This window comes from Taeniopygia guttata, chromosome 4 (assembly GCF_048771995.1).
Source record: "Taeniopygia guttata chromosome 4, bTaeGut7.mat, whole genome shotgun sequence".
In the NCBI taxonomy this organism is placed as follows: domain Eukaryota; kingdom Metazoa; phylum Chordata; class Aves; order Passeriformes; family Estrildidae; genus Taeniopygia; species Taeniopygia guttata.
Window position 1 is genome coordinate 35,058,761 of NC_133028.1, and position 26,405 is coordinate 35,085,165.

At 35.7% G+C, this 26,405-nt stretch overlaps 1 protein-coding gene and 1 long non-coding RNA gene across 3 annotated transcripts in view; one reads left to right on the plus strand and one right to left on the minus strand.

Moving 5' to 3' along the window:
- Positions 1–26,405, plus strand: part of GPM6A (glycoprotein M6A) — a 114,226-nt gene that overhangs the window by 27,149 nt on the left and 60,672 nt on the right. The gene's annotated exons all lie outside the window — the stretch shown is intronic.
- LOC140683943 (uncharacterized) overlaps positions 888–26,405 on the minus strand; it is a 49,215-nt gene continuing 23,697 nt past the window's right edge. The window contains exon 2 of the long non-coding RNA XR_012055616.1: positions 888–26,384. This is a non-coding gene — a long non-coding RNA (uncharacterized lncRNA). The remainder of the gene's footprint in view (positions 26,385–26,405) is intronic.

The following is a 26,405-nucleotide window of genomic DNA, read 5'->3' on the forward strand; positions in this document are numbered from 1 at the left end:
TTTGCCAAATTATTATGTAGGCAAATGAAGGTATGTTTTTAATAAGAAAGTTAAGTAAGACCAACAGAGCATAATCATTTTTAAAGGCTGGAAATCTAGTAACAATTCTATATTTTGTTCTTCATGAAAAGAGCAGAGAAAATTTTCCTTTTGATTCATTTTCTGTTCAAGTTTGGAGAAACTCCATGGCTTTTGAAAACATTGTTTGTTCCTTGATAAATGGGAAATAATGTTGTGCAAAAATTTTTTCAGCCTTTTAGGACTACTTTTATAAAAGAATTGTCTCTTTTTGTTTCCTTTAGGAAGTTTCCAGTTTCTTGAAGTCTATTTCTTTAATACTTCCCTGCTTTTTGTTTCTCCTCTGAGCAGAATACATAGACATATTGCTGTTCAGTTTGACCCAAGCAGTCCTGTGATTATAACTATCTGCACTGCTTTTACAGAAATTGATAAAACTGAACAAACCCCACTGATGTATAGTCAGATCTTAAATTATTTGCCTCTGCAGGGCTTTAAATCTCTTCAAGTTCACTAATAAATGCTTCATATTTCATTGGAAAATGTAAAAGAATGTGAGAGACAGAGCTGCAAAAAAAGCCAGGGACAGTAAATAAAATGGCCATAATGCCAGTCAGTGGCACTGGGGACTCAGATTTCTAGAGGCTGTGCTTAAGGTGTTTGTTTTCAAGTGGGTGCACAAGACAGTGGAGGACATATAGCACAGTCTTAAATCTAACAGCTTTCTCTGCTTTTATTTCCCATTTGTAGCACTGTAATTTTCAATGTGATCCATATTTTCCAAAATGAACTTTCATGTCAAAAGACTGAGAATTAATTTTGCTCATCTTCAGTGATGCCCTTTTCTCCTTTAGATGGTGTATATGGAGACAGCTAGTACCTGTAACAAAGTATATCTTAAACACTTACTGGACCTCTTTAACAGATGGACTGCAGTGAGAATACAGGAAGCTGCTGCCAACTTTCAGACAGCAAAGTGTGTCAAAGATGAGGACGTCTTTAAAATGTTAAGGAAAAATAACTTCCCCCTTCACCAAAAATGCCCAGACCCCCCCAAATGAAATAAGCCTAAAAATCCTATAACTTTGATTTTTGAAAAGTGATTTACTGAATAATTAAAATGACACATAATTTTCCAGAAAGAGTGGAAATGAATTTTCATTTTGAAATTATTTTCATTAAATATTTTACTTGTGACTCAAGATGAAGGTGCACCTCTCTCCTGGCCCAGCTGTCATGTCTTTTGAGTAGCCTACTAGAAGTGAAAGGTAAAACATATATGTAATTTAGTGTGCAGAGATGTGAAAATCTTTTTCCTGGGATCCAACTAGGTGGGGCTTCTTCTAATATATTTTTTAATTTTATTTTTTTGATTGGTGGCTTTGAAAGTGATAAATATGACTTTTATGCCATTCTTAGGGATGTAGAACATAGCCATGTTTGAATGGATTGAAACATCACAGAGAATATTTACAGTTTTTCTGCATTTTAGGATCTTGCAGAGTTAATGGAATTCCACTAAAGCATCTCTCTCCATGTTTTTTATTTGCATAGTATGCAATGTTATTGTAACATATCTCACTGCTCTTTCTTATTTTCAAGTTTTTTTGGGGACTCGGGTCTCTTCCTTCCCCTTCATTTCTCTTCAGTAGTGGGATGGAAGAAAAGCTGAAGTCCATAAACTGGAATGGAATGGAATGGAATGGAATGGAATGGAATGGAATGGAATGGAATAAAACACAGTTCTTTTAGTGATATGTTTCTGCAGTAGAAATGCTGGGACCTGACCATAACTTTATCACAGTTCATATGCAGAACAAAATATGAATGCCTTTATTTCAACATGTATGCAACATGTATGCACAGATACATTAGCTGTACATTTTGGCATTTACTGCCACAAAATATGCAGCAATCCTTCAATTCAGCAATCAAGGGTTTGCATCAAGCGTTTGCATCAAGTGTCTACATGATGAACTTCTAAAGAGGCACAGCTTTAAAATAAAGAAAAATGCTCTACTCCTTGCAAAAGAAATTGTGGGAATAGAATCTATCTAATACCAAGAGGAAGAGCTAAAATCTTCTCATCATGGTGTTTGGGTTTGAGTTTTTTGGTTTGTTGTGGTTTTTTTTTTTGGTTTTTTTTTTTTTGGGGGGGGGGGCTTTTATTCATTCCCCATCCCCGTTCTCCAAAGTTTCTTAGGTGCTTGTCCAGAGAACCTCCCACAACTCAGTTTTTGATTGGGTTGGATTGGATTGGATTGGATTGGATTGGATTGGATTGGATTGGACTGGACTGGCAGGGAGGCTCCCTCTGGCAGTAGTTTCATGTAGGCTGTGATGGACAGTAGCGCTATATTTTCAGGTTCCCAGCAGTTATCTGTATTAAAGGAGTGGAAGACTTAGGACTCATCCAAAAGGGAGTTAGAGTTTAGGTATGTGCATTTTAATCTGACTCTCACTAAACCTCATGACGTTTTGCCTAATTCTGGTGACTTCTAAAATGTGTATGCACCAAAACACCTAAAGATGCATTAGAGACATCCTGGAAGTGGAGCTGCCGGTAACTGGGTTAGTGAATTTCGCATCTTTGTGCAGTTCATCTATGTGTAGGGTGTTGCTTTGCCTGTGCTGACTTCCAGGTTTCATCTTGAGAAGTGTGATCTGAATATGCATCAGAGATAAGAGTGCTATGTTAATGGTTACAGCATATGCTTGGGATCAGGTCCCTTCTCACCTACATTTACTGTATCCCTAGTATATTCTGACAATTGATCTGCATGTCAGGTTAAAATGGGGCCATTCTATCTCTGCTGAAACTGTTGAATATAACTGAAAAGGATTATAGATTGAGTAGAAAAGAGAGAGGAAGCGGAAAAAAAGAGAGCATGATGAGGAAGTCTAGTGTTTGCATGCATCTTTTAAATAGGCTGTCACTAAATAAATTATTGAAATAAGAATTTGAAGGTTTACTTATTGTGCGGTACTATCACAGTTACCTTTCTTGTAATTCTTGTCCTTCCACTTGAAATTCTTGCCCTTGCCCCAGCTAGGAAAATTGTGCATCTTACAGGAAAATTTCATGTTCTGCAAATGAGATATGAAGCCAAGGTAATGCTGGACTTGTAGCTTAATTTGTGTAATTCTGGACACCTGAATGAAAAAAAAACCTCCAGTCTTAATATAGGAACAGTAGCCACTTTGTATCAGAATAAGGGTGTCCTTAATTTTTTTGTTTTTTTAAATCATATAATACTTTGATTTGGAATCAACCTTTAAAGATGATGTAGTTCCAACCCTGCCACACCCAGCATGGTCAGGGACACTTTCCTTTAGACCAGATTGCTTAAAACTTCATCCAACCTGGCCTTCAACACTTCTAGGGATGGGACATCCATTACTTTTCTGGGAAACCTCTTTGGAACAGATTGTATTTGACTCAGCACTCTCAAAATAAAAAAAAAATCTTTCTTACATCTAGTAGGAAACTCCCCTCTGACAGTTTAAAGCCATTCTGCCTTGTTCATCACTATATGTCCCTGTAAAAAGCCCCTCTCCAGCTGCCTTGTAAACCTTTTTAGGGACTGGAAGGATGCTAAAAGCCTCCCCAGAGCTTTCTCCAGGCCGAAAAACTGTCTCAGCCTGACTCCACAGGAGATGACTACTTCATCTTCATGGCTTTCCTCCAGACTTGCTCCAACAAGTCCCTGTTCTTATGCTGGGAACCCCAGAGCTGGAAATGCAATATAAGAATGTAAAAATATTTCTAAAAATTCAGCTGATACTCCCAGTTGCTGGGGTTCTGGGGTTGATGGTCCTTTGGAGTCTTCAAAGAGTGCTTCAGTTTAGCACACACACTTGTTTTCTGCCTTTTCTATAACATTAGGATACATGGGATGCCAAATTCAAGATCTTAATGGTATACATTTTGTATATATAAATAAAGCACTTGGAATCTATTGGATTCTATGAATAAAAGGAGCCTTATGCCTAAGCAGCTTAAATATTAATTGTTGTTGCAAATGAAGTGTGAAAGATGAAGATAAAGCACATAGCTGAAGTATATCAATGCAAATATTAGGCCTTTTAGAATTTTATATATTATTTTTTCCATTGAGCTATTTGAAAGAAAAAGTGCTAGGTCATAGTAGTTAATGGAAGATAATTTAGGAAGACTATGCTGGGAGGAAAATGAAGCTTATATAATGAAAGGAAGCAGGGAAATTCTTTGTTCTGATATCTTCCATGTTTGAAGTTGTTGTATTTATATGTCATTAGTAAATGAAGTATTCATAAAAAATGCTTGAATTATCCTATGAAATGTGATAAAGTAACAAAGTTATATGGATTTTAAATTTTTCTAGTCTGTTGTCTCATTGTCTAGCTAGTTTGGTTTTTTTATGAGTACGTTACAGATGACTTTGTAATACCTTTAGAGTAACCAGTATTAAATAGGACAGGAAAAAATCCTGAATAAAAATGGCTTAGGTAACCACCATAATAACTCATACTGACCCTACAAAAGAAGTAAACCTACATGAAAAAGGAGGAATATCTTAAATGCCTAATCTGTATTATTGCAACTACATTTAATAGTTTTCTGATGGAAGGGATATTTATTTGTTTACATATATTATTTTTGTATAATTCTTGTCACCCAGTTTCATACCACTGTGTATGATTTTTCATGAAATCAGAGAATATCCTGAGGTGGAAGCAACCCACACGGGTCAATGATGCCCATCTCCTAGCCTGCACAGGACAGCCCTGAGAGTCACGCCATTCAAGAGAGAGCGTTGTTCAAACACTTGAACTCAGTCAGGCTTGGTGCTGTGGTCACTTCCCTGGGGAGCCTGTTCCAGTGCCCAGCCACCCTCTGGGTGAAGAACCTTTTTCTAATTTCCAGCCTAAACCTTCCCTGCCACAACTTGACATTCCCTCAGGTACTATCTGTGGTCACCAGAGGGAAGAGATCAGTACCTGCCCCTCCATTTCCCCTCGTTAGGAAGCTGTAGACTGTGTTGAGGTCTGCCCTCAAAATTGCACTATTCAAGGTGAGGTGCACCAATACAGAGCAAAACAGGACAATCCCCTCCCTTGACTGGCTTGTGATATTTTGCTTAATTCACCTCAGCACAGACCTGGCCCTCCTTGCTGCCAGGGCACTGCTGACTCATATCCAGCTTTCTCTCAGCTAGGACACCCAGGACCCTTTTCACAGGACTGCTCTCCAGTCTTTTGTTCCCCAGTCTGTAGGTACATCTAGAGTTGCCCTATCCCAGGTGGTCAGAATTAATTTTCTGCCTGTCTAGAGTACTCCAGATGCAAGGATCAAATTAAATATTATTTGATCTACTACTATTTAAAGTATACCTTCATTTTACTCCGTGCCAAAAAAATATGAAGCCCCCTAAGTTAACTGAACTGAATATGTTTAGTTTTCAAGTAAAAAAATACATTATTAAGATGGCACAGAAGTTTTTCCAAGAGTAGAATGACTTATTTAATGTGTTGAAGACAAATGTTGCACAGGTGAGAATTTCAGTGTGTCTCAGCATTGTGCATTTGCAACCCAGAAAGCAAACTACATCCAGCGTGCATCAAAAGGAGTTTGGCCAGCAAGTCAGGGGAGGTGGGTCTGGCCCTCCACTCTGCTGCCATGAGAGCCCATCTGAAAAACACTCCAGCTCTGGGAGCCCCAACACAAGAAAAATGTGGACCTGTTGGACAAATCCAGATAAGGCCCACAAAATTGATCAGAGGGCTGAAGCTACTTTCCTATGAGGCAAGTCTGGGGTGGTTCAACCTGAAGAGAAGGCTTTGGGGAGAGCATAAAGCAGCCCTCCAGTACCTGAAGACAGCCTACAAGAAAGGTGGAGATGGACTTTTTTACAACGGCATGTAGTGTCAGAACTAGGAGGAATGGCTTTAAGCTAGAAAAGAGTAGGTTTAGATTAAATATATAGGGAAAAAATTCTTTACTATGAGTGTGGTGAGGCAAAGGAACAGGTTTCCCAGAGAGTCTGAGGATGCCTCATCTCCGGAAGTGTTAAAGGCCAGGTTGGGTGGAGCTTTGAATGACCTGATCTAGTGAAAGATGTCCCTGCCCATGGTATAGGGCTTGGAACTAGATGATCTTTAGATGGTCCCTAGGATTCTATTATTTTAGCCCAACCCAGCAGGAACAATATTAAATCAAGCTAGTTATCAATTCGTAGTCTACCTAACATTTAATTGTCTAAGTTGAATCATTACTATGTAGTATAGGCTTGAATGGGATTGTGCTTCCTTTTTGGCTGCTGGGCTGTATGGCAATTGCATAGCTATTTTATGCAATTTTTCATTGGGCTATGGTATGGGCTATTGGGTCTTTGTTCTTACATTATCTGAATTTTCTGATGTGAGCATGCTACAAGAATGATTTGCCTGCTGTATACTTTATCCAATTGTTGGAAATAAAAACTAGTTGCCGTCTCTCATTTCTTACTTGCATCTTTGTAAACTTCACACACTTTCAAACTGCTTTGGGTTTGCATTATTAAATCATCTTTATAATGTTTATAGTATGGTTTTGATATAGAAAAAGAAAAGATAGAAATTTTGTGGTAATAAAGAAGACTAAATTGCTTTTACCCATTCAAAAATAATGGTATGAACATATTATAAATGTATTTCCTTGTTTTTCTTTTGTGTGTATGATCTGCTATTAGGAGTTCCTCTATGTACATACAAAAAGGTTTAATAAAGTCTGTTGAAAAGTCATCCTTTTAAGCAAACAAATAACCAGTAATGATAATCAAAGAAGTTATGGTAATATATCACTGGTTTTCAGAAACTCATAAGAAATTTTCAATTTTATCTTTACTGATAGATTTGTACTGCAGCTTTAGTATTATAGCTTTAGCATTGCAGTGGTGTTTTGCTTACCCTCCTGTTATTCTATTGAGCATAACTGCGGTTTCCTGGGAGCTTAGTGCTTAGAAGAGTGAAGAAAACTTAGGGTTTTTTGTGGGGGTTTCTTTTGCTAATTTGAAATGAATTTCAGTTTTATTTTCTTGCCCTTGGTTATTGCACCATAGCACTGCTTTTGTACTCAGTTCAGTGTGCTTGCTTGCCTGTGTTAACTGATAGGAGAAGCTAATGCACAAAAACACTTCCTGCCGTGCCCATCCTAGCACTTTCCTAATTGATTTAATCTCTGCTCCATCAGAGCATCGAAGCCTCAAACCTGTTCTTTAACCCACTCTATTAGTCTGATGAGAATTGTGCCATGAGGAGGCCTTGATTTGTCCGTCTTTATTGACTTAAAAAAGCCAGCAGCCAAAAACCCTTAATCTTTGCTACATTACAAAGCTGTGGACATGGACTTAAATCACTCTGCCGCAGGCTAATAGAGATATTGGTAACTGATTTTTTGGAGGAGTTTAGAGAAAAATCTGTGGCTTAATAAAGTATTTTGCTTTTTATTTTTTCTAAATTGTGCAACAAAAATGAGCAAATGAGCATTTTGTTTCCATTCATTTTTGGCTATGCAAAAGCTATGCAAAGTCAAGTCCATTAACTTTTTATTTGGCCTGTACAGCTAGATGTAGTAACAACTGGTTTTCTACTCAAAAATACTTTGCTCAAACTGGTTGTCCCCTGATTTTTTCTTTATCTGTAATGATTTATATTTCTTTTAATATTTGGCTTTCAGTTCTTGTTGCATATGATCAAATTTAAATTTCTGTAAATACAGCACAGAATTGTGATAGATGTATTGACACCCAAATGGACATAGTTACATGGTGATTGATAGAGAGAATGTCATACTAACTTTCGTGTTTGGATTTTTTCCTAAGGAGTTTTTTTTGGGGTTTTGTTGTTGTTGTTGTTTGTTTGTTTGTTTGTTTGTTTGTTTGTTTTTAACTGATAACCTTTCTTGTCTGTACTGATATAAAACTGCTTCATGGTGATTGGTACTTACACAGAGAAAGAATCAAATACAGTTGTTTAAGCTGCTTTTTCTCTTCATACAGTCTTCTCCATGAAAAGTATTCTATACCATACTTTTGCATCATGGCTATACAATAGTTTAAACTGCTAGTGGTTATTTCTAGGTTCCAAATTGCTGTAGTTTTGAAGTCATAGCCACCAATTAATTTTCAGTAAAACACCTGACTATTTACATTTTACTTAAGTTTCTTAAGCCACATTTAGCGTGAGCATGCTCCTCTTGTTCTGTGGCAGAAACATATATTTGTGGAAGATTTAATCTCACTTTCATCACCACATTATTTTTTACCTGAGGTCTGTATTGTATTGACATATCCCTCAGCTTGCTATACCCACCTTATTTGGGAACATAAAATGTTAATAACATGAAAATCCTGAATAAATATGGCATATAATATGAAACACATGACATTTTAACACTTGGATTTTTGGTGAATTTTTAAAGTGTCACTTGTGTAATTAAATGTGCTAATATAATTGTTGAATTTGTTTATCTTGGAAACAAAGTTGTGCTGAATCATACTGGCCAACAAAAGAAGGTACTTTGTTTTCTAGGGATGCATATCTACTGGAATGGTGTGATCTGGTTAGTGAGTCCCCAACATTAGGGAGATTAGGGAGGACTTCTGAAGTCTCCAGTGTACTCAGGTAGAGAGTGCAGTCATCTGAGACTCTTGTACACCCTGCTGTGCATTCCTCCCTCCTGGAGAGTCATATTTTGCCATCACTTTAAATGTGAAAGCTAAAATAAACAGTCTAGGCAAGCAAGATTTGAAAAATCTGTCAATCTTATTTTTATTTAGCAATTTGTATATACTGAAGTAGAATACAGATCTCTGCACCTTGAGGTGACAGGAAGCTGTCTAACCAGACACAGTCATATGTCAGACTGTGACATCCTTGACTGTACCATGCTCTGCTGCATGTAGCCAGGCATCCCTCCTCTGCTCAGCAGGTGTATCAAGTGTTGTGGTCACAGAAAAATATAAGTGTTTGTCCTACAAATAAGTTGGAGGAAATAATTTGATAATGAAGAAGAATAATACACATGTCCTGGATGTAAGGCAGAGGAGATTCAAAGACGCAAAATAATGTTTATGAAAATATTACTGTTACAAGAATATAACCCTTTTCTTTTCCCATTAACTTCTGTTTATTCACTGCTTTCCCCTTAGAAATATTCTAGGTAAAACAACACTGTGAAACATTTGCTAGTAAGCCCATCAGCATCCCTTTCTGATCCCGATTGTCAGACAATCAATGAATGTAAAAAATGCATACTGTTGTTAGATATGTATTTGTCTTCTGACTGGGAGACAGATGGTTCTTCAATCTATTTATCGACAACTGGTGGTTTTTATTTTTTAATATGAGTTGTGGTTAAGTACATGTAGTAGTTATTTATAATATGCAATGATTTACTTAACACTTTCAAATGCTTCATATTGCATTTGTAGGTATGTGACTTTTCCCTTATTCAGAACTAACACAAAGCTTCTCAGTGTATGCATGCTAAATTTGCTGGTATTTGAAACATCTGGCATAATAAATTATTGAATATATTTATATGGATTGACTTTTCAGGGCTAACTAGTAAAATGGAATATTTTTTAACTAAAAGTGGCTTCATGCTAGGAGGGTTTTGAAGATATCCTGTATGCACAAAGTACTTGTGATATAATCCACTTAAATCCTGTCTATTTGGTTTGAACTGTAAAGTCAAGTACTAGGCAGGTCTTGAGCATTAGTATGTCTGGTATTCATATCTGTATTAGCATGTGATAAAGCTACTATTTTGCATGTATTTCAGCTTCATATGGGCAGCAGCACATTCAAGACAAAACCAATTTGCATTTATGGCTTATACTTTAAGAACTACCTCTTCATATTCTCTTCATGTCAATAATCCTTACAATGATTCTTCTGAGACCCAAAAAGATTACTTGTCTCTGCAAGTACTACTGTACAAATATTACTGGTTCTATACATCACCAGCTTGGCTATTTTTCTGTTATATACTTGGGCAGCTCTTTTAGACACATTAGAAAACATTTTAAGGTGCATCTTTGCTACTCTGGATGCTACTTCTTAAAACTACAGTACTCACTAGCAGTTTTCTCCTATAATCAGCTTTTATATGGTTCTATTATTTTATAAATATTTTATTAACAAAGAACAGTTGTATCCTGGTCGAATGGTGTGGCAGTGGTAACTGAGTGACTAGAATGAAGTGTGTGGTAAAGAGTCTGCCCCGACATTAATTATTTCTGTGTGGAAAACATATAGATAAATAGGCATAAATATATTGCGAGGAGGATAAAAGTCTGCCTTTTACTTTCCAAATTACAGCTGTACATTTCAGTAAGAAATTCAGCTGTGGTGTCTATACCATACTAGGACACTAGATGTTCCAGTGTGTGTAATTCTTTTCTAAATGTGAAAACACCAAATTGCAACTGGATGGTGGTATTCCTCATCTAATCATACTCTTTCAGAGGTACTCCTGAGATGTCCATTTTAAAGCTTTTCAGAGTGAAATGCATGAGGAAGAAGAGGTAACCTAATTTTTCAGCCTTGAAGGAAAGTCTGTCTGTAGTATAACAGAGAAGATAATTTATTCAAAGACAGTTCTTTATTATTTTTCAAACCTTATTCTTGTAATATTTCCAGCATCTGTACCTGAGTAAGCAATGAACAAACTAAACTAAGGCATTGCAGAGACATTTCTCACATCTGTCTTTTTTTGGAACTCATCCAAATTGGTTAAGTATTTTGAACTGTGTTAATTAGTCCAAATCATTCAATTTTTCCCCATCTGGATTTACCTCCTTAGTATTCCTAACCAGACGAGTCACTGTTTTGCATGGCAAATGTCATGATAAATACCCAGTTTGTATGAGCTACATGAAAAAGTCGTGACACAATTTTCTCACTTCTTTTATATGTCAAGTTGCACAATATGGTGTGGATAATTAAAAAAAAATATATACATATATTGTGTCGTACTACTTAAGACAACTAAATTTTTGGACATGGAAAGTAAAAAATCCTTAGAGAATAGAAAGAGTATATTTGTACTTTAGGTAAACACACAAATTATACACAATGATGCCCAAATTTACAATTCTGTTTTAAGACTGTCATATAATCTTACATTTTTTTTAATATTTTGAAACAAATAGATGACGGAACAGATCCTCTAAGAAGCTATGCTAAGGCATGTGGAGTACAGGGAATGTGCTGCTCCTGGGCTGGGACAAGCCCTTCTGTCAACATAGACTGGGGGATGGACAGATCGAGAGCAGCTCTGCTGAGAGGGACTTGGGGCTGGTGATGGATGAGAGGCTGGACGTGGTCTGGCCATGTGCACTCACAGCCCAGAAAGACAAACATGTCCTGGGCTGCACAAAAAACCAGTGTGGCCAGCAGGGAGAGGGAGGGGATTCTGCCCCTCTGCTCTGCTCTGCTCTGCTCTGCTCTGCTCTGCTCTGCTCTGCTCTGCTCTGGTGAGACCCCATCTGCAGTGCTGCACCCAGCTCTGGGGCTACAGGAAGGACATGGATCTGATGGAAAGAGCCTAGAAGAGACCACCAAGATAATTAGAGACATGGAACATCTCTCCCGTGAGGAAAGAGAGAGAACTGAGATTGTTCAGGCTGTAAAATAGAATTTGAGATGACCTAATTGTGGCATTTCAGTTCCTGAAAGGAGCCTACAGGAGAGCCAGAGAGGGACTTGTTACAAGTGCATGTAGCGACAGGAGAAGAGGGAATGGATTCAACCTGGGAGTAGGTTTATATGAGATGTTCATAAGAAAGTCTACAGTGCAAAGATGATAAGACAGTGTAATAGGTTGCCCAGAGCAGTTGTGGATGCCCCATTCGTGGAAGTGTTGAAGGCCAGGTTGAATGGGCTTTGAGCCATCAGGTGTAGTGGAAGATGTCACTGCCAATGGCAGAGGGTTTGGAACTTAATTATATTTAAGATGATCTTCCAACCCAGGCCATTCTATTAAGTCTTATATCACTAAACCGTAATCTGCTAAATTAAAAAAAAAAAAATTAAAAAAGATCAAAAGATCATTGCTAGATAACACACCAGGAGCCTAAGGCTGAGAGAATTGCCTAATGAAGGCTGCATTTTCAAGTCATGTGGAACAAATTCTTTCTGAATTAAAATGTGATCATTATTTAAAAATAAACTTTTGCCAGAATTTAGCAGATTAGATTATATCTAACATGCAATAAAAGAATTTAGAAGAGTAGTGAGAGTTAGAACTCCCTGTGAGTGCTAAGATCCACATTTGCAAAAAGGATTCTCATCGCACATCCTCAGAGTTCATTAGTTTCTAAGGAAGACCACACTTATTAATATTCTCCAAAACAGTCCTATGGGTTATGCCACTGCTGCCTGGTATAAAGATTTCACCTGCTGGATAAAGAGGGAACTTTATTTATATGGTCAACAGAAAGTGGCACAAGTGAATTAGTTCTAAACCTATTTTTATCCCAGTGCAAGCTCTGTGGTTTTTTGCAGTAGAAAAGTCCCATGGGAAATGATGAATTCATTTTCTTCTTGTTTTCTTTTTTTCCACATATTTAGGCTACAGATCTGAAAATCTTCTTAAACCACCCAAATCAGTAATCATTTTAAGTGGAAATGTTACTGTACTGCCACTGTTTAAACAGACTTATCTTTTTGTCCTAGTTAATTATTTACTTTAGTCTGGTTATTTTAGTTAAGAATTGTACCTTCACTTAGTCTGAAAATATAACTGGATTGTTGTATGTGATGCTGGCATGTTCAGAGTTGGGTTGGTTTTTTTTCTCTTAATAAAACATGCTGTTGGGAGTCTGTTTTTTAAAAGAGAGTTATATAAATATGGGTTAAAAAGGATTGCTTTTTTTTTTTCCCCATTGGTGTACACACTTAACGTCATGTTTAATTCATCCCCTGAAGAACATGACAGTTCACTTTTAAGATTTATTTTAGCTTTTGCACTGAAAAACAGGGGTTTGAAATTTTGATAAGTATCTTTGCACAATACATGCATACTCTTTTCAGCCTTGTGACAGTTGGTGAATGTGCATTAAGAGATCATCTTCCTGTCCCCCACAGGAGATCACCTCCACACAACATATGCAGCATTTATCTGCCAAAATTCAGAAGTCTCTTGAATCAAGCTTTTCAAAAAATTCTTCCATCTGGAGCTCTTAGTGTTTTCCAGAGATTCTAGAAACCTACCAAGAGAAAAATCAGAACATTTCAGAAGCTATAGTTAAGCCTTTAAATTTTTTATAGGAAAAGCATTGTGAAACAAGCAGCACATAATTTTAAAGACCTGTGTGTATATTTCTATGTTTTAATATAAAAAATGCCCTTTATGCATAGAAAATGCATATATTCCATGTGTAAACAGAGAAATAAACTGTAGCTTATTATTATTTTTTCCCTTCCATTTGTAGAGAGGTTAATACACAGGACTAATGTCATAAAAATGGCATATATTCCCTGGGAGATTGTGATGTTCTCATTACACCATTAACTTGATACTAATACTGGCTGCAAGTTTGTAGTATTGGCAAGTGAAAAATCTCTCCTGTTTTTAGATCAGAGAACTTGAAAAAGAGAAGCAAAAATGGAATGACAAAAATAAATGGAAATTGCAAAGCCTTTATTCTTCTCACACTCTTTGGTTTATATACACAGGATCTAACTCCCTAGTTACCTAGACAAGGCAAAGAGGACTATAAGTGATATTGTGAATACTAAACAATTTCTTCAGTACAGCTTTTTGGCTGGGAAAATGTAAACCTTTTTCTATTAGCTTTGCAAAAGTATTCTTTCAGTTATGGTGGTCAGCTCAAAGAAAATGATTATCGAAGAACAGGGAAGTGAAAAGGATTAGCAGATCTGCTCCCTAAACTTTATGAATTAAAGTTTAGTATTTATTTGAAGGGGATGAATTAAACTTGAGTATTTATTTGAAGAATGACAATTGCAGACCATGATAGTGGTCAGCATTCAAGACTGAATGGGTGCAACTTGTTTTAATTGAAATTGTAAGGTAATTTTAGAGTTCCATCCTATCGGATGATTTCATTTAGCCAAAGGCTCATATTATAGACTACTTGTTTCCTAACAGATTTTGACAATCTGATTTTATGAAATGGTTGTCTTGGTAACCCATTCATTTTGCTTCCATCTACAAAAAGGCAAATGAAAAAACAGTTATCTGGCTTGATTTTTTTTCTCAAATCTTCCACCACTTGCTTGTTTTTATTTTTGCATTAGTCAACATACAAACTGAAACCTAAAGTAATACAAATATGTAATATATAACCCTGAATAATGTTGTCTGCATAGCTCACAGGCAGATACATATCCTCAATTACTTAGAATATAATTCACAGGAGGGTTAATTATAAGCTCTTCAAAACAGTGACCTCATTTTTGGAGACATCTGTAAAGTGCCAAGCATAATAATGGTGCTATCTGAATAACAACACAAAAACTCTGTAAAAAATAATTTGTGAGATAGAAAGTAAATTACTATTTGTGCATTTTTTTTATATATATATATATATATTTACACACACACACACACACACACACACACACACACACACACACACACATATATATATAATATTCTCCTTTATTTGCATACTTACCTAATGCCTATTTTTGTCAAAATACATTTGCACATATTGATTTGTTTATATCATATTTTCAACGTGGGTACTATGGCTGAGTCTGTAGTAGGACTGAGCATTTGTTTGCATGAGGTACAGTACTTTGGGAGGTTTAAATGCTTCAGGAAAATTTGATTACAAAAAATGTAAATGACAGAAAGATTATTAAAAATTGTCAGAAAATAATGTTATGAGTTAACTGAAATTGTAGGAAATTAGGGCATTTAATGTCAGGGTTAGCAACCTTCTTGTATTCAGCCTATAAGGAATAGCTCAGACCGCATAAAGCCAGACAGGAGCTTTCAAATTTGGGAAAGCAAATTTGAAATGCACTGAGAAATGTAGTTAGTATGTGAAAAATGAGTAAGAAAATTCTGCCAAAATGGAACACAGCAGAACAGTCTTAAAAAATACATTGGTAAAGGCATGACTGATCACATCTCCAAGTGAACAGAAAGAAACAGGAAAAAAGCCATGTGCCTTCATGATACAATTAAAGATGTAAGGCTGAGAAAAAACATAGCTCCCAAAAGAAAAGGAAAGCAATGAAGCAATGTGTCAGCATTAGTTAAACTGGAAAGGATGAAAATAAGAAAAGCATAAATAAAGAATTAATTAATTTTCATAAAAGTTTTAGAGGATATATGAAAAGCTTGGGGAACAGTATAACGAGATAAAGAGAAAATAGAACCAAGATTAGGAAAGGTAGGTAAAAGGAATTAATTTGATTTTTTGTTTGTTTGTGTTTTTTTTCAATAAGAACTGAGTCCCAAATCAAAAGTTTTACATCACTTAAATTTTTAATTATATATATTTTTAGAATTTTTTTATCAAAATTAACCCTTGATTCTTTGTCCTTCTCTCTTTTCTCCACTAACTCCCACAGGAATGCTAGTTCATAAGAATTTTTAAAAAAGAAAGAAAAACATACTTTCACATGTGAGGCAAATGGTTTGCTTTCTTGGTTTTTTTTTGTGACAAAGAACAGATTTCATTTTCTACTGCTTGTTTCTTGAGATGTTGTTTGAGCAAGTGGTTATAGAAGTTTGATCCCATGCAAGAGTTCAGGATCAGCTTTTCTTAGGTAATGTGTGATACCTTACCTAAGTAAAGCTTCATATGGTGGATTTTGTTTATTTGTTTTTTGTTTGTCATGAATGTGAGAAATTGTCATGATTTCTCTTTATATGCAAGCATTCGCTTTTACTTTCTAAATCACTGGACACCAGGAGAAACTGAAAAATGGAAGGTGCTGTAGAAAGACAATTGCAGAAATTTGGTCTTCTAATTGTTGATGGTTTTACAATTAATTCATAGCAATCTGTATATCAATCTGAATATGATGTGCAGACTTCCAAAAGACTCAGCAGATGTTCTCTAATAGCTGTGGTCACCCTGTGTGGCTTCACTCCAGCAGGTGGTCTGTGGACTCCTTACTGCTTCATTTCACTTCCTGCTTTCTGTGCCCATAATGCCTGTGGTGAAGATCTCCAATATTTATGGGGTTCCAGACTGTCCCAAACCTTACTCAAGTCACTTTTGCTTCTCCTGACTCCCACTGTATCGGCTTTTATCTGGCCTGTGCATCTCCAGTGAGGTCCCACTTTGTTACCTGCTTGATATAATGTTGGGGATACAGTTAAGGGCTCCCAAAGACTTAAAAATTATAAACTTTCCATGCACTTTTTGTCCTTACTACTATCCATTCTCTGAAATAATATTTTACTTGAACTAAATTGATAAAAAATGCAGCTATACACAATTATTTATACAGTTAAATCAAGTAGTAGGGTTCCAAATTATAAAGAATGGTAACAAAAAATGCTCTTAGATATTAATGTGGCACTATTATCATAAAACCCTTCCTCTTTTTTCTTCATCTGACTTTGTTTCCTTCTTGACCAAATAACAATGATAATTTCAGTATTTTTTCATGCCTTTTCATTTGTGTTTAGATTTGGATGTGTATCTGTTTTGTGAGGTCTTCTCAGGTTTAATCTTTTTCCCTGAAATTCCTTCATTTGTTTCATACAGTGGGAGAAAATTATTGCTTGGCATGACTACATACTTGAGTGACTTTTCCCAAACTCTTCCTTTGGTGAAAACCACACACATTTAGTGAACATCTTACTGCCAGTAGCATTATCATAGTAGGGAATTTTCAAAGTCCCGCATATGTATTTTTCTGTGTTGTTTACCTTCCCTTCCCTGTTTTGGTATGTCTCCACAAAGCCCCAGCAGACTTTAGATTGCTGTGGGCACACAAGCCGTGTGTAAATGGCGTGCGCAGCTGGCTGGGAGCCCAAAATCATTGCTCCATGGACTTGCTGAATAGGAGAAAGTCCTGGTGCATGAGCACATGGCTGTACATTACTTTGTGTAGTAGGTAAGATTTTGACTTTAGGCACAGATGGATAATATGAAGACATACATTTTTTATGCTAATATTATTATAATAATAATTCTAAAATGTGGGACATGTAATACAAGATGACACATGGTGGATTAAGCATATTAATATTCATTTGGAAAGATCATTAGAACTCAGTGAGACACCTTGTTGATGGGTTTTACACCACTACCTCATGTATATATTATCTCTCCTCCCCTGATGGACCAAATTTTCCTGTGTCACAGAACCTTTTCTTTCTGGTCATCTAGGGATATCAAATAGACATGTAGCTTTGGTAACTTCCTTTTTGGTATGTATTTCAGGTTCTAGAAGAATTTGTGGCATGAGTCTTTGTAGTGGTGTTCAGTTTAATAAAAAAACAGTAATTGCATCCCTTTCACAAACCCCCCAGATATGTAAAGAAGTATTAATTTTGTGGGCATGATAGATTGCTAATTGTACTGATTAAAAGTGTCCACAGAAGAAACTTAGGTAGTAGAAATGAAAATGCCATCTCTGTTATCATTTTCTAGGTTACATAGTAATCAGGGAAATGGAGACTAAACAAATATTTATAATTGATACTCAGCAATGGGTCTGCCGTACTTTCTTGCTTATCTTGTAACTCTACAAAGCTTATTAGATGCTTTATTAATATCCTTCTGTTGCCAATTTTCTTGGTAGTTTATAGAAAACAATTTCTGTTTGAGAGAGGCTGATTACTGAATGTGGGAGTCAAAGATGCCCATCCATTCCCGACACTCCACTAATGCTCTATGTGGACGTACTGCAGGCCTTAGAGATGAACTGAATTTCCTTCTGATTCCAAGGAGTTGTCACTTGATAGATGCAAACAGAGGATCAAGTTAGCTGTATATGAATGCTGCAGGAAACCTGAGGTGGATTTGATCCAGGTGGTGTAAACCTAATAGCTTAAAATTTTGTTAGGCTGAAATGCTACTGAAGACTGCTAATGGATTCAGGTGATTGTCCACAAAACAAAACAAAACAACCCCAAACCAAGCAAAACAAAAACAAATAATAAAAGACTCAAAAGGTAATTTACATTTGTAGAAGTTCATGGATGGCAGAATTAATTTCCAGTTTATTCTAACCACATGATGCATCACTGTTGGCTCTCTGAACTATATGGAAGTCATCTGTCAAGCTCATGGAGTCACAGCACAGTATGATTTCTTGTGGTTGCATCAACACTGTCCCTTAGCTGGCATACACCTCTCATGCAGAGACACCATCAGGGAAGCCTTAAGGACAAAATAGCTGCCTTTATGGAATATCTAACCTGGAAACAATAATTAATCTTATCTCTAAAAGCCATGAAAAAATTCCTTTAATTGCAGTGAATGGATCATTCAAATTATTTTACAAATTCAATATAAACTGGATTTCACAAATTGTGATATGCAGTGAAAGTGAAAACCTCTTTTAGAACTTAAATGAAGTTCTTATATGGTAATCTTCATGTTTAAACTTTGGAACTGTATTTAAATCTTTTGTCATTGTTCTTTAATTTATGTATTTGAGCAAGACTTGTTTCTCTGGATGGTTTTGGATGTAATATTTGTTATGTTTTTCAAGGAACTCTTCATTTTGAAGTAATACAATGCCTAGTTATCCAAGAATCTACAGGCGGGCGCACAGTCTTTTGCATGTGGGGCTGAGCAACGCCCTTCACAACACCTGATGGGTCTGTGGTCATGCCTCTTTATTAAGTTTGCTAATGTTGGAGTGGAGTGGGGGTGTGGCAACTGATCAGAAAAAAAGGTGAAATGAGCAGACTAGTATCTACCAGGGCTCTTAGCTGGTGCACCATTTCTCCTGAGGCTCATCCAGTTAAAATATTCCCCAAAGGAAATAAATTAATACAAATTTCTCTGTTACTTCTACTTGGAGAGTTTTTGGAGTGTCTGCAGGGATGCAACAGCAAGAGAAAGTGGAGATCTGAGATGCAGATTTCACTGCCTGAAGATTGTGCAGAAGCGTGAGTCATTTAGGCATAAATTTTTTTAATTCCCATAATTGACAGGCTTGGAAGCAATGACTTGATTGTTGTAGCAGAAAGTGGACAGAAACAAGTAGCCAGAAACACTGGAAATAAAAATATCTTTTAAAACCATGATCTCAGGAAGCCTGTACTAGTTCTTTCCAGAAAGCTCTCAATATATTCTGGCAATACACTGCAGATTCCTATGCACTTCTAAGATCCTACAGCTGTGAAAATCTGCAAATCATGAGCAGGAGGGCATATCAACAATCACTGTACTTGAGCAGAATCCTGATAAGTCTCAGAACTGAATTTTCCCCCAAAGTTCTGTTTATGCTGCCTTGTTTTGTGTTGAAATGTGTACATAAAGGAAAAACTGGTAAGTAAAAAATGGCTACTGCAGTATGAGACTAAAATATTATTCAATATATACTTTAGTAGAATTCTCTGGTTTGTAAGGCAGAAAAGTTTTAGCGTTTTTTTTTTTTTTTTTTTTCTCCAGTATTTAAAAATTCTGGTTATGTCCATTTGTATTTCACATAACAGTATATGCTTTGTGCGGTTGAAATTACTTGCATTTAAAAAAGACAGATGAATTTTACTTGAAAGTGATATGCAGATATTGTACTGATGCCATAATTATAAAATAGATATGATGCCTAAGTGTTTAAGTGCTTGTACCTGTGAGATTCTGTAAATAACCTATAGCTGATTTAAGAACTAACTAGACCAGATTTTCCCGGACTTATCTCACTCATATTACCCCATTCATCTCTGTCTCCTCAACAGAGATCCCCAACAGGGATATTTTCAGAAATATTTTCATACTTCCCTTGCACAGAGATTACTGCACTTCCAGGAGGGTTGGGCAGAAAGCTGTGCCATTCCTCTGCTGTTTGTACTTACTCATCCTGGGCGTTGTTGGCCAAGGACCCTGGATAACCATAACAATTGTCTCCATGCAGCTACCTGATCTCCTGAATTGAGAAGGATCACTTCCAGGACCTTTCCTCCAGTCAAAGTCTTTTTGACCTTCTCTCCAGGTCCCTTTTTTCTGTCCTTTTCTTTCACACCCCAAGGCCTGAGGCTTCTCAATTTAAGTGCAGTATGTGATCAGCATTTAAATTTGTGGGTTTTTTTTATCTGTCTAAAAATTGGAATATTTGGGAGACATCACTTTTATACCAGATGTTAGGAAGATTTACAGTCAAGTGCACATGCATCTGGAAAATAGCAAACTCTACTTGAAAGTTCAAACCCTGAGTTTTTGGTATGAAATCCTCCTACACACATGCACCCAATTATCTGCCACCTGTTAGTGTTCTCAGTTTAAGATGGAAGAATTTTTTTTATAGCAGGTGCTGGTACTCCTAAAATATCTGCAGCTGGATATCCTAAAGACTGACCCAGTCCCGTATCATTTTCTGTACCTCTATTCTCCCCTAGAATGGGGAGGGGGGGACTGTGAATGGGGGCCAGTAGAAGGGACAAGACTCTCCAAAGTACCTTTGAGCTTCACCCTAAAGGTGTAGTAGTGTAAAGGTAAGAGATGATATCAGACTTCCAACAACTGCTTATGAATGATTTTTGCCCTCATTGTTGGATTATGCAGAAATTAACTACCATCAATACTCTTAGTGATAATACATTGTTTTACTGTCTTATCTTGAAGTTCTGGAAGCATTTTAGGGAAGAAATACAAGCATTCACATACCTCTGGTCTAGAAAGTACAGTGAAGATAGTTCACATTACTATCAAGCTATAATTTCAATTTTTTTTTTTTTTGCTTTTGCTGTGTTAAGCCAGAGCTGATGAAACAAGAAAATTTTTTCATATTTTGCAAGGATAATCAAAATTCCTGAAACTTATTTTTTCTAGTTCCTTATAAATACAAAAAATAGTGCTTGTAATGAAAGGGTCAGGGTTTCTCTTTTCATATTATGTGGTAATTAGAAAATGTAAGGAAACACTGTTTGCATTTTAATGTTTTTCATTGACTTAGATTTAGAAATCTTCATTTATCTCAGACATGGTCTTTATATGGTCCAGCCATCCTTTGTGATTTTATAACTGCACATGCTTTTATGCATTTATTAAGAGCCTTAATAGATACTTTAATGGATTTGAAAGATCTCTGATGTCCAAAGGAATATACAGACGAGCCCACCGACATCAAGAGAGTGTATAATTTCTTTTGCAGTATTTTTGGCATCCAGTATTTAATTGGAAATCACCTAATCATTCATTAGTGGTTTATTTTTTTCTTTAAACCACTGTACTACCACACATCCTGAATTCTAAATTTCAATAAAGTAAATGAAGGAATGTCTTATAGGTAAAGCTCATACAAGTAGTTTTTGTTAAAGAGAATTTGCATTCTGGCCATATCCCCAGTGACAGCTGAAATGAACCCAGTCAAATGATTTCAGGCATAAAGCTAAGCTAGTTGCAACTTGTCTACAGATTTAGTCATTAAGAAATTGTAGAAAAATGGTAGTAAATGCTCCTTCTGAATTTTTATATATCAAGCAGTGGAGGAAGATCTATTTGAATAAATAAGCATTAAAAAATGAGTTAAATTCTATTTCTGTTAAAAATGATCCTGAATTTGTCCATTATGACTATGCTGGTATTCACTGAGTGACAGACTGATGTTTAATTTACATAGTGTTCCACATTTATTGATATGACTAAAAAACTTAAATATTTTTACATGGAATTTCTATTTAATACATTAATTACTAAATCAGTATAGCAGAAATATGATTATGATGGTTCTTCCTCTTCGTTAATGCTAAATATAAAACATATTCTATATTTTTGTGGTTTGCATCCTAACTTGCCATTTGATTATTGAAGTTAAATGAATATGACCATGAGTAATTTCTGTGAACATTACGATTGTTCACATCTGTTTATGTGGGACAATAAAGCTACCAGGTACCATTATAGGACAAATTCCTGAATGCAATATAAAACCCAGAATAATTCCCAAGTTTGATTACAATTTTGTTCCTCTTCATTGCCACCATTATGTCAGATTCGTAGAATCATTCAGGTTGAAAAAGGTCTTCATAGTCTATCAACCTAGCATGACTATGATCTCCCCCAAACCATATCCCCAAATGCAATTTCTAATGCTCCCTTAGGCAAATACCTGTCAACTCTGACAGGTTTATTTTGGTGTGAGGGGTTTTCTTTTGTTTTGAATTGATTTTGTTGCATGGTAATGCCATATATTATAAAGGATCAAGCAGGCAAGAAGCATAATCAGGGAAACAGTTTTGGTAGTGTCTGGGATTGTTATTTGATATTCTATGAAGCTTTTTTTAAAGAGGTATTTCTATTAAAAAAAGACTTGTTGCAGAAGTACAATGATGACAAGTATATGAAGATTTGATGGAATGAATGAAGGTGAAGCATCTGGCATCAAGTAGCATATTGTTTTCATTGGACTCTATTCTCTCTTCCTCAATATTTGGAGAGAGTTTAATTCTATTTTTCCCCTGAGGTTTCTTTTCAGCCTGAAAATTCCTAGAAGAAAATGGTCTTGCATCATCAGTGTTAAATAGGGGGTTCTTTCCTATAGTTATGGTTTTCAATAATGGAAAAGATATTTTGGCCTTCATCAGATATTTAATGAGTATAAAAAGATTTGAGCAAAATTGGCTGTTGCACCTCCTCTCTGCATGATGTGAGTTCATGAAGAAATGAATGTGGCAATCAATGAAGGAATTTGACACTAACTGGATGGGTTTTGGGGAAAAAAAAATCTCAAAATCTTCAGACGAAAATAGTCCAAAATATTAGTCTTGCTACAGCTGAGGAATTATGTAGAAGTTTTTCTAACTTTTCAGGAGCAGTTTTCTTAAGCCCTGCTGTGTATTTTTTGTACAGCAGGTAGCTATGTGGTTCCTTAAATTTTACAGAGTAAAGCCTGAAGTCTTCAGCCTCAAGAAATTTACATGAGATAACTTTCTTCTGTCATGCATTCTTCCGGATAAAGAATGTTTTCTTTAATACCCCAAAGTGCAAATCAGCCTGTACAAATCCATAATGTTTATGTTATGTTGTGGTTGTTGACAGTTCTGATCATAATATGAATTCCAGTAGATTCCTCACTTGTGCGTACTACCAATTCCAAAAACCCAGCCCATGCCTTCTCTTTCTTGTGAAGGATTCTGGTTGTCTTCTTTTTAAACAACAGATTGTCAGGCTTTCTCTTCATCCAGCATTTTTCAACACAATTTGGCATTATGCTGCCAGTAGAGTTCCCAGTAACAATGGGAGTACAGCTGATAAAAGCTGTCCTTTGTAATGAAGCCTTTTTCTAGGTTGCAGCTGTAGATAGAGTTTAATAAAGCAGCTCTGCCATGAGAACATCACCTTGGACTGTAAAATGAATCTGTCTGCACTCTATGACCTTTTGAAAATTCCTCAGGAACTTCCTCTGGATTGTTGGTTCCAGATCTCACCATGTATTTAGTGTGATTTTTTTAAATAAACAAAGCAACTGCTAAAGTTTCAGTTGTCACTTCCTAGATCTTTCAAAAGGCAGTATAAACTATACCACTTTTGATATCCTCTATTAAAATATGCCTACCTTGGGACTCTAGAATAATGATAACTTTTTTGCAATTGTTTACACTAGATCTAACCCCTTCAAAGGTCATTATGAGGATCTCTTTCAGGCCAAGATATTATTATTCTGATATTATTCTGATAGGCCAAGATATTAATAATATTTGGAGGTAAGAATAAACTAAATTTACCAATAGGATTAGAAAAAAAACCCCAGTTTTTTAAAAAGTTATTTCACTTAATACAGTAGATGAATGCTGGTGTTAATGCCTACAGAAACTAGCAGTATACCACTTGGAAGCAAAGATGAATAATTTCTTGTCTCTTTTACTTATCTTCTTTTAGGCTGATGCAGAAAGGGAGATTTGACACATCAAGAAACATGTGTCAGGAAGCTGTTTATTTATGAAACTTCAGCTATGGAGAACAGAGTTTTCCACTCTTTGGTTCTTTTCAAAATAATTTCAAGGTTTTAATATATTTTGCACCAGCCATGTGAAGGAACATTTTGGCATCCCAAATACCATTCTGCAGTAACTGTAGGGAAAATTTTGAGAAAACTATGTTTTCCTTTGTTTTATTGTAACAATAATTTATGAGTAAAGAATAACAGAAGAGCAATGATCTCTCAAACAATACCTTATTTGTTGCTTAACTGAAAAGAAATTTTGTTTTTGTGGAACATTCTTCATAGTTTTAAAATCAAGGAGTATGTATTGCTGTTATGTTCAACTCTGTTGTAGAATTAGTTGTTTTACAGGTCAGGCTATGTGATACTACAAGTAGCCACATATATATAACATTATTAAAATCAAAAATATCTTTTCAAATTTCAAGGAGTATGTTTTTTATTAGTGTAGTTGCCCTAAATATTGTATTTTGTTGTTGGTTTAAGATCTTGGATACCCATTTTTTACACCCTGGTAAAGTCCTCAGTTAGTGGGTGTAGAAATACCAGGAACTGAAAATATTTGCCTACCTAAAGAAATATCTTAAACCTGAAAACTTGTTTAGTGACTCATTTATACTTCCTAAATGGTTAGTGATGAAATGATGCCATATGAAATGTGTGAACAAGTGATGTGTTTTCTCCCTAGCTTTGCTTTTATCTTCCTTTGTGTTTTCACACTATATGAAGTTCATATTTCAATTTCTTACTACATAGTATGTCAGATATGTCCTAAATTTCATATAACTTGTGAAATTACATAAATATCAATAAATTTAAGTAATTTTCACATTTAAAAATAAATTAGGAATTATAATAAGTAACACATTATTTATAGAATAGTGATTTACCTATAGAATACTTAGGGACAAATGTAATGCTTGGGTCTTCAGTTCTCTTGACTTATATTTTACCTTGATTTCTTTGCCACAACTATTCCTTGTTAATTCTTAAAACGTTTGAAGATTTTTTTTTTCTCTGTTCTTTTATCTTCTTGAATTGGAAATAAGAAGAGAGGACATACCTTTGTTAACTCTTACATAAGTATATGCAAATTATGGCTGTTAGATGTATGGGAAAGCTAGTCCACATAAATCTGTTTAAAGTGAGGGTATAGAATATCTTTTGGCAAGGGATTTCCTTATCAGGATACCAGAAAGCTGATATAAGGGCATTGGACGTGGCTGATTTCTCTCTGATAGTAGCAAATGGCTTAAATAGCTTTTGGAGGCCTCTTCTTTCTCATTTTCTATCATATGATAGAAATTAAGATCTGCATATCTTAAATATTATATAGTGTTATTTATATAGAAGTTCTAGAGAAATCTACCATTCCATTCTGGGTTAAAGGAAGGAAACAAAAGAATAAAGGAGAAGAAGAGAGCATATATTACTCCAATACATGCCTCATGTCATCCAGCAGAACACTAAAACTCAGTGTCATCAGAGAGCTAGGACTGGAAATAACCCATACACTGTACCAGCTTGGTGGGCCACTATGTTATGTTTTTTTAATTTCATGAAAAGAAGGAAAATGTTAGCATATAACTTTCTTGTCACAGGTTATGAAGTTCTAGGAGTTACAGCTGTGTAGGCCATGTTATGACCAATAGAACTGCTTTGAGCAGTAAACTGTTTAATCCCTTGGGAAAAGCCAAAAATTAAAGGAAAAAAGTATTCAAATCTTAGGTTTCATAAAATGGTGCTGTAAAGACTAATATGAAATCAGCTTTATGAGGCAGGGATGAGGTTGCTGCAACTAAAAATCCATACAAGCTGAAATTTGAGCTAATTGCTCAATTGTAAACCCTGAAATATCTTTAGGCCATTATCTTTAAGATCAATATCTACTCTACATGGTTACTGAGAAATTTAGTGTTCTATTTCTGTAGTGAAGGACATGTGTAGTTAATTGCCCAAAAGCAAATAGTAGTTTAACCAGACTAGAGGAAGCCTTTACTTAAGGTCAATAAACCCTCTGGCATTTCCTTGCCAAACTTGTCAAGAATATAAATAAATTTCTCTTAAACCCTTTGCTGTATTTTACAAACATCAAATCTTTTGAGATCAGAGCAGGAGATTCTATGAAGTGTCCCAGTGTCCCTGAGAGCTTTTTCCTTGGCTGGGGAATCAGTTGCACTTTTAACTTCACCTCAGGGCTTTGACATTTGACATTCAAATAAGGCAAATAAAATAACTCAATAATCAATAAGTTAAATAAGCCTTATCAAGAACTAAAATTCTTTAACCTCTTTATTTGTAAGAGAAAA